This window comes from Palaemon carinicauda, chromosome 30 (assembly GCF_036898095.1).
Source record: "Palaemon carinicauda isolate YSFRI2023 chromosome 30, ASM3689809v2, whole genome shotgun sequence".
In the NCBI taxonomy this organism is placed as follows: domain Eukaryota; kingdom Metazoa; phylum Arthropoda; class Malacostraca; order Decapoda; family Palaemonidae; genus Palaemon; species Palaemon carinicauda.
In genome coordinates this window covers 81,291,572-81,300,524 of record NC_090754.1, presented here as the reverse complement: position 1 = coordinate 81,300,524, position 8,953 = coordinate 81,291,572, and positions in this window count along the sequence as shown.

The following is an 8,953-nucleotide window of genomic DNA, read 5'->3' as shown; positions in this document are numbered from 1 at the left end:
TGAGGTGGTCTCAGAAATTATTCTTTTGCTTTGGTATGCGATCTTAATAGTTTTAATAGGTAAAAGAGAGAAGTATAATAGAAAATCTAATGGTTCTTGCTGTGCCGTGCGCTCGCTTCGCTCGCGAATAAATGAAAACATCAAGCTCCGTATGTACTGGCAAGCGGTAATGTTGAGCTGCGCACGCTAACATCAATGATTGATTACTCGCTAAGCTACAACCCTAGTTGGAAAAGAAGGATGCTATAACCCCAGGGGCCCCAACAGGGAAAATAGCCCACTGAGGACCTGAAGTAAGGAAAAATGGAATATTTCAAGAACAGTAACAACATTGAAATAAATATCTCCTATTATAAACTATAAAAACGTTACCCAATCAAGAGGAAGAGAAACAAGATAGAATAGTGTGCCCGAATGTACCCTCAAGCAGGGGAACTCTAACCCAAGACAGTGGAAGACCATGGTAGAGAGGCTATGGCACTACCCAAGACTAGTGAACAATAATTGGATTTTAGAGTGTCCTTCTCCTAGGAAAGCTGCTTACCATACCTAAAGAGTCTTTTCTACCCTTACCAAGAGGGAAGTGGCCACTGAATAATGAGATGATTATAATCAGGTCTTATTGCACATAAACAATTCTCCCCTAAATATGCCTATCTCCGTAAAATGCCATTTAGGTGAAGCAAGAAAAAAAACTTTATGTAATATGGACATATCATTTTAATTCGACCCTAAAAAGATTTGATGGAGACAATACATGCGAGGTGATAAGGACACCTTTGTTCTCTAATCATAGGTAGTACCATACCCTCTGTATATTGGTCGTTCACTGTCTTGGGTTAGAGTTCTCTTGCATGAGAGTACACTCGGGCACACTATGCTATCTTGTTTCTCTTCCTCTTGTTATTTTGTAGTTTTTATCTTCATACTATTTTCAAGTTTTTACATTTTATATATGAAAGATTCATTTTAATGTTATTATTGTTCTTAAACTTCTCTAGCAGTTTTTCCTTATTTCCTTTCCTCACTGATCTAATTGCCCTGTTGAAGCCCTTGGGCTTGTAGCACCCTGCTTTACCAACTAGGGTTGTAGCTTAGCAAATAATAATAATAATAATAATAATAATAATAATAATAATAATAATAATAATAATAATAATAATCTGAGAAATGTCTATCGCGTCGCTAAGTATCTCGCCCAAAGATGGCTCTCGCGTCGGGCTTTCAAATTCAACGAAATGACAGTGCTTGGTGAATTCATTATCTATAACAACCTTCGCTAAGGGCTAATAAACTTAGAAGTGGCAGTTAAACTCAAATGTTTTAATGAAGCTTATTTCCATGTCGAGGTTATATCTCATAAGATAAGGTCAGTTGTTGGACGATCTCGTAAAAAGATTAATCCTTTTTTTTTTTCTTTTTTTCTTTTTTTTCCAGGCAATCTACAACAACGACATAACGCTTGAACCAGATTGGCAATCTCATTCATATTTTCATCGCTGGTCCTAGTCCAGTTCCTTTTGGCTCATTAATGTTCGCCAATATACAATTGTCATTTTTGCCATTTCCCTCATTCTTTATCAACTGGATAACAACAGCGATATTTATGTCAATGTTTTCTTACTTATTTCCCCTTTTTAGCAGCAGTCTTCTCAACCGGCTTCCTCTTATGATAAATCTCTTCGTAATATAAGAATTGTTAAAAATTCACCTTATAGACTAAGAGATGCGTGAGCCAATAACTAATGCAGACTTATATCCAAAAACAGTGATATTTATGTTAATGTTCTCTTACTTATTTCCCCTTTTAGCAGCAGTCTACTCAACCGGCTTCTTTTTATGATAAATCTCTTCGTAATATAAAACTTGTTTAAAAATCCACCTTATAGACTAGGAGATGCGTGAGCCAACAATTAATACAAAGACTTATATCCAAAAACAGTGAGATTTATGTCAATGTTTTCTTACTTATTTCCCCTTTTAGCAGCAGTCTACTCAACCAGCTTCCTCTTATGATAAATCTCTTCGTAATATAAAACTTGTTTAAAATCCACCGTACAGACTAAGAGATGCGTGAGCCAATAATTAATCCAAAGACCTATATCCCAAAGACACACTATGAATAACATATATAACCTAGATCTCTATTACCATAACTAATGTTGCATGTTTCCCTTGAGGTTTCCATATACTAAATTCCATTAACAGGTGTAAGTTATGTACCACTGGAAATATATTTTGGTTTTGCTTTGTGAGAAAACGGCTGACGTATCGGAGATTTTCATCATCAAGACGTGGCTGCCCACCTCGGCCGGAAAACCAATTACCTTAGGCTCACCAGAATTACGCAGCAACATTGATAGGGTAATTTTTTGTTTCGTTCTTGGCCCCTTTCATTAATTTTGTGCACACTATTGATGGCTCTACATCATACAACAACCCCTTCTATCATACCACAGGATATACAGCTAGAAGCATTTCATACTAATCAAGCGTATGCATACGTACGTGCGTATTTACGCATGCTCATAGAAACACACACGCACAAAACTTCAGCGGTAATGAAAGTCCTTCAAAGACAAGGGTACACTCGAGCACACACACTCGTCTTATTTCTCTTCCTCTTGTTTTGTTGAAGTTTTTATATTTTATATATAAGATATTTAGTTTAATGTTGTAACTCTTCTTAAAATATTTAATTTTCCTTTTTTCCTTTCCTCACTGGGCTATTTTCCCTGTTGGATCCCTTGGGCTTATAGCATCCTGCTTTTCCAACTAGGGTTGTAGCTTAGCAAATAATAATAATAATAATAATAATAATAATAATAATAATAATAATAATAATAATAATAATAAAACTACACAAAGATAGTGAAAAAAATTCCGATTGAGAAAGGGGTTAGACAGGGAGACCCCATCTCTCCTGTATTATTTGGGTGAAGCCCAAAACAGGTTGTCCCCAAATAGCCAGTTCGAAAATAGCTATAGTCCATTTCTTTTAGCGATGCATATTTGCACCGACTCGCGGCGGTGCCCTTATAGCTCGGAAAAGTTTTCTGGTCGCTGATTGGTTAGAATTATCTTGTCCAACCAATCAGCTATCCGGAAACTTTTCCGAGCTAAAAGGGCACCGCTGCGAGTCGGTGCAAATATGCATCGCTAAAAGAAATGGACTATATAGTCCAAAACAGCTAGTTCTAAAATAGCCAGTATACTAAAACAGCTCGTTCCAAAATCGCTAGTAAACCAAAATAGCTAGTGCACCAAAATCGTTAGTATACCAAATAAGCTTTGCTATCGGTTTATTGTAATGTGGCCGCCGTTAAGGCGAGTCCGTAAGCAGGCGTTCTACTGTGATATCTAAATTATTTGATTAAATTGACAGCTGGTTACCGCTCAGATTAGAACTTTCTTATTGGCCTCATGGATTTTTTTTATTTTTTTATTTTAATATTAAAAAACCCATCAACATGAAAGGGATAAGATCGCAGAAAGGAGGTTACCAAATATGCCATGAGTGATATGTTTATCGAAAGAATACAACCAATAATGAAACGCAGAACTGGAGATGCGTCCTCAAAGGCTGCAAGGGAACTGCTACAACACCGGTTGATTATAGGTGAGACGAGTGATTTAGTTTTAGGTCAAAATCCTTTGCATGCACCCAATATGCCAAAGGAATGATTTGGAGCGTTGCACAAAGGTCGACAGATGGATTACCGAGAACCACAAACAAGATTGAAAGATGGCACCGAGCGATTCAAACCCTATATGATTCCCCGCATCCTTCCTTATGGCGGTTTTTAAGAGGTATTCAGAAGGAAGAAACTATGCAAAGAACTAAGTTGACTATTTATTTATCGGGGGGAAAGGGAGACTACAAGTAAAATTGCCAAAGGAATTAATGGAAGGATTCAAACTTTAAAACAAAGACTCCAAAATGAAGAAATTTCAACATTCGAATTCCTTCGTGGTATTACCTATCTTATATAATACTGATTAAATACGAATTTTAAAAAGTTTGTTTCTTGTATATGGTGTTACCAATGAATTTATGAATTTTCAATAGTTTATTTCCTGTATATTGGCGTTACCAAATAATTTTATGAATTTTAGATCAAGTATATCAGCTTCTTAAGTTTTTTATCACAATTTTTTTTTGTACACCAGCTGATTTGGTATACTAGCTATTTTGGAGCTAGCATTTTTGGTATACTATTTTGGAATTAGCTGTTGGACTAGCTATTTTGGAACTAGCTTTTGTATCACACAGTTATTTTCAGCGTGCCTAGAAGTTTTTAAGAATTTAGATTGTGAAAATATCGGAATTAACATTAATGGAGAATGCCTTAACACTTTAGATTTGCAGATGGCAGAGTTCTGTTTAGTGAATCATGGAAGGAATTGCAAAAGGGGATAGATTTAAATAGAGAAAGCAGTAATGTAGGCCTGTAAAGGAATATGAGTAAAACCAAAATAACGTTCAGTGAAAATACAGAGACAAAAAATAAGTGGAGGGACCTCTAGAGAATAAGGGCAGACAGATATTGTTTCCCCACGACATGAGATCGAAATTAAAAGAAGAATAAGCACGGAATGAAGAGCTTTTTGTAAACAAAATGAGAATATGAAAAGTAAAATGCCACTTTCTCTAAAAATAAAAGTTTTTAATCAGATGGTCCTACCAGTATTAACTTATGCATCAGAAACTTGGAGCTTTACTAAAGCCTTAGAACATAAGCTAGCTATGGAAAGATTAATGATGGAAATAACACTAAAGGGCAGATAAAGAGCAATATGGATACGAGATCAAACTATAGTAAAGTATATTCTAAGAATCTGTAAGAAAAATAAATTGACATGGGCAAGATATAATGAGAATGACAGATAATAGATGGATAATAATAATGAGAGGATGGGGGCCCTAGAGATTGAAAAAGAGCCAAGGGAAGGAAGAGGAGACGAATGATGGATGAACTAAGAAAATTTGCAGATATGAAGTAGCAAAGAGAGACCATAAACAGACACGATAGGAAGAACATGTCGGGGGCCATTGTTCTGCTGTGAACTAGTTATGGCTGATGATGAAGATGATGAGGATGGTATATATATATATATATATATATATATATATATATATATATATATATATATATGTATATATATATATATATATATATATATATATATGTATATATATATATATATATATATATATATATATATATATATATATATATATATATATATATATATATATATATATGTAGATAGATATGTATGTATGTATATTTATAGACATATACTTTATTCATGTATATAAATATACGTGTATATATGTATTAATATATATATATATATATATATATATATATATATATATATATATATATATATATATATATATATATATATATATATATATATATATATATATATATATATATATATATATATATATATACAATATAGTGTTTATTAAGTGGTTATTTGTTATTATTTTGTTATATATTGTACGTGATTTAAAATAAGTAAAGTCTTTGTTTAATTTTAACTTTGATCATTCTCCTAATATATATACTGTACCTACATGAAGTGTTGCCCTCATTACTGAGAATTTATGCATAGTCAAGTGGAAAGCTGAAGTTGTGACAATATATATATATATATATATATATATATATATATATATATACACTCACACATATATATATACATATATATATGTGTGTGTTTGGAGAGAGAGAGAGAGAGAGAGAGAGAGAGAGAGAGAGAGAGAGAGAGAGAGAGAGAGAGAGAGAGAGAGATAAAATGTCTCATCAGTTTGGTCGTCGTTTCTCCAGCCATCAGTTGGGCATAAAGTAAAACTAGACATCATTTGCTGCAACATTGGAAGAAAAATCAAGTAAATCCACCAATAAAGTTGTCTCTTCAGCTGATCTATGGCTTCCCTTTGCCTCTCAACTCCCTCTTCTGCTTCTTCGATATTAAGGTTCTTGTTTTAACGCCGAATGTACCAACCGCGTGTCGCACGATCGTACATAGTTCGTTTTGTACTTGTATATCGCTCTCCCCTCGCACTAAAAAGATCCTGAAAAAACATGTCTGCGTTTCTCCTCCGTAACATTGTCTGTTTTTTTAACATGAAAATTCTTGTTGCCTTGAACTTTTGTATATAAAGGAGAGTGTTCTATAATAAAGTCACTCAGTTGTTTGCAACCTGCCTTTGAGTCACAACCTTCTCTCTGCCCGTCACACGAAGCTCTAATTATTAATGATTCCTTCAATACAGTACATAATTTTTACGAAGTTAGTATCGTTTCTATAATGCACAGAGGCAGGATTCATTCCTGTGTTTTCGGTGTAGAGGAGTATATCATTTGTAAGAGATGTATTTTGATCTAATTTGAGTTCTCTTGCTTGAGGGTATACTCAGCCATTCTATCTGTTTTTCTATTTCTTTTCCTCACTGGGCTATTATCCCTGTTGGAGATCTTGGGCTTATGCCATTACGCTTTTCTAACTAGTGTTGTTTAGCTAATAATAATAATAATAATAATAATAATAATAATAATAATAATAATAATAATTAAAACATTCAACACTCTCCTTTACTATATTTTCGTTAATTTATTGGACTTAGAGGGAATATTGCACAGAAATTTGCCCTAAACAAAGACGGTCTTTTCACTGAATCACATTTTCCTAAACTCAATCTTTCCGTACCTTCTAACGTTAGCATCACGAGCAGAAACCTTCTTTCTGCCTTTAACCTCAAAAGTGGAATTATTTCGAAAACGATTCCGGGAAAGTGATCCTCTTAGAAGTCTTCCAGAGCCTCTTAGTCATACAAACGAGTCCCCCACTCGACGTCCAGTTTCCAGAGTCATTTGCTTTCAATGCCTTGCTGGAAAACAGCTAAAGGAATTCTTCAAGGGAAATCTTCATATCAGTACCAACGTCAATGTGAAATGAGGTCGGATTTTTTTATTTTACGTCAAAGTAGATTTTAATGATGTTTTTTTTTTAACTGCTGTTTCGCCATTTATTTCGCCTGGCCCGTCTCTCTCTCTCTCTCTCTCTCTCTCTCTCTCTCTCTCTCTCTCTCTCTCTCTCTCTCTCTCTCTCTCTCTCTCTTATATATACACACACATATATATATATAGTTTATATATAAGCATATATATACATCTATATAGTTTATGTATACATATATATTCATATATACAAATAAATAAATAAATAAATAAATATATATAAACATATATATACATATTTATATATATATATATATATATATATATATATATATATATATATATATATATATATATATATATATATATATATATATATATATATATATATATCTGAACGCGTACACCGCCTCTAGTATATATAAAGAAACATAGAGAGAAATAAAAAAAAAAAAATTCTTTTTATTAATAACTAAGGGCCTGATTGCTTAACTTTTGTCCTAATTATTGTAATTATTGTCTAATTCAATTTCCATCTCAGAGTATAAATAACTTTTCCCAATCGCCCATAAAAAATTTAATGTAGGTTATAGTTATAAATATATGAAATAATTTTTCTTTTATATTCCTAATGTTTTGCTTATTTATATTTTAATCAGTAAAAAAAAGAGAGAGAGAGAGAGAGAGAGAGAGAGAGAGAGAGAGAGAGAGAGAGAGAGAGATTATAGTTATAGTTATAAATATATATATATATATATATATATATATATATATATATATATATATATATATATATATATATATATATATATATATATATATGTATGTATATATATATATATATATATTAATTTTCATATTTATAATTCACTTATTTATATTTCAATCAGTAGAGAGAGAGAGAGAGAGAGAGAGAGAGAGAGAGAGAGAGAGAGAGAGAGAGAGAGAGAGAGAGAGAGAGAGTCATAGTTATAATGATAAATATATACATTAATTTTCCTATTTACAATTTACTTATTCACATTTCAATTAGTAAAGAGAGAGAGAGAGAGAGAGAGAGAGAGAGAGAGAGAGAGAGAGAGAGAGCACATTTATATATCAATTCCAATAATTGTTAAACTTTTCTCTAACTTTCGGCAAATCAAATTCTCTACACTTGGACTTTTCTTTGTGATCAGAATATTGGAGTAATTTTCCTTAATCATTTATAACGTACAAAAAAATAAAATAAAAAAAAATAAAAAAAACTTAATAGAGGACAGAATAACTTTTATATTGGGATTCTCGATTCCTATCACCTAACTTTTGCTCTAATTAGCAATAGATATAATTCTTTAATTACTGGAGATAATCAAATTTCTCTTTAGTAGTGGTGCTAGGTTACAACTGCTGCCACCATCCACCCAGCCTTGCCACCCCTGGCTAGTATAGTGGTAACGTGTTCGCCTAGCATTCGTATGGCAGCAGATCGATCCTAGGCCGGGACCGTGAGTTTGAGCTGCTTACTGGTGAGGCCACTGCTGTGATTGGGGACCACAGTAGGGGGGTTCATGTTGCCCGGCTGACGTTCTGGTGAGCATCTGGTGAAACTGGAAGTGAAACCAGACACAGTTACTGGCCCCCCCCCCCCCCCCAAACTAAAAAAAGAAAAAAAATAGAACATCACAACGTTTTTCTCCATAGTTTGTTCTAGGGAACATATTTCCACGTAATTGAATATATAATCCAATTTTTATAGATTAATTTAAAAAAAACTAAAGGGGCACTCAGTTGAGCGTAGACTTCCACCGCGGTGGCTTATTTCTCTTCCTTTTGCTCAACCTTCACCTTGACCTTTGACCTTCATATGTCTTAATTGGAGTGGATTTTCATACACTCAAATATGAATCAAGTTTGAAGTCTCTGTGACAACGACGTTCAAACTTATGGCTGATTACGTGAATTGGGTATTTTGCTTGTCCTTGACCTTGACCTTT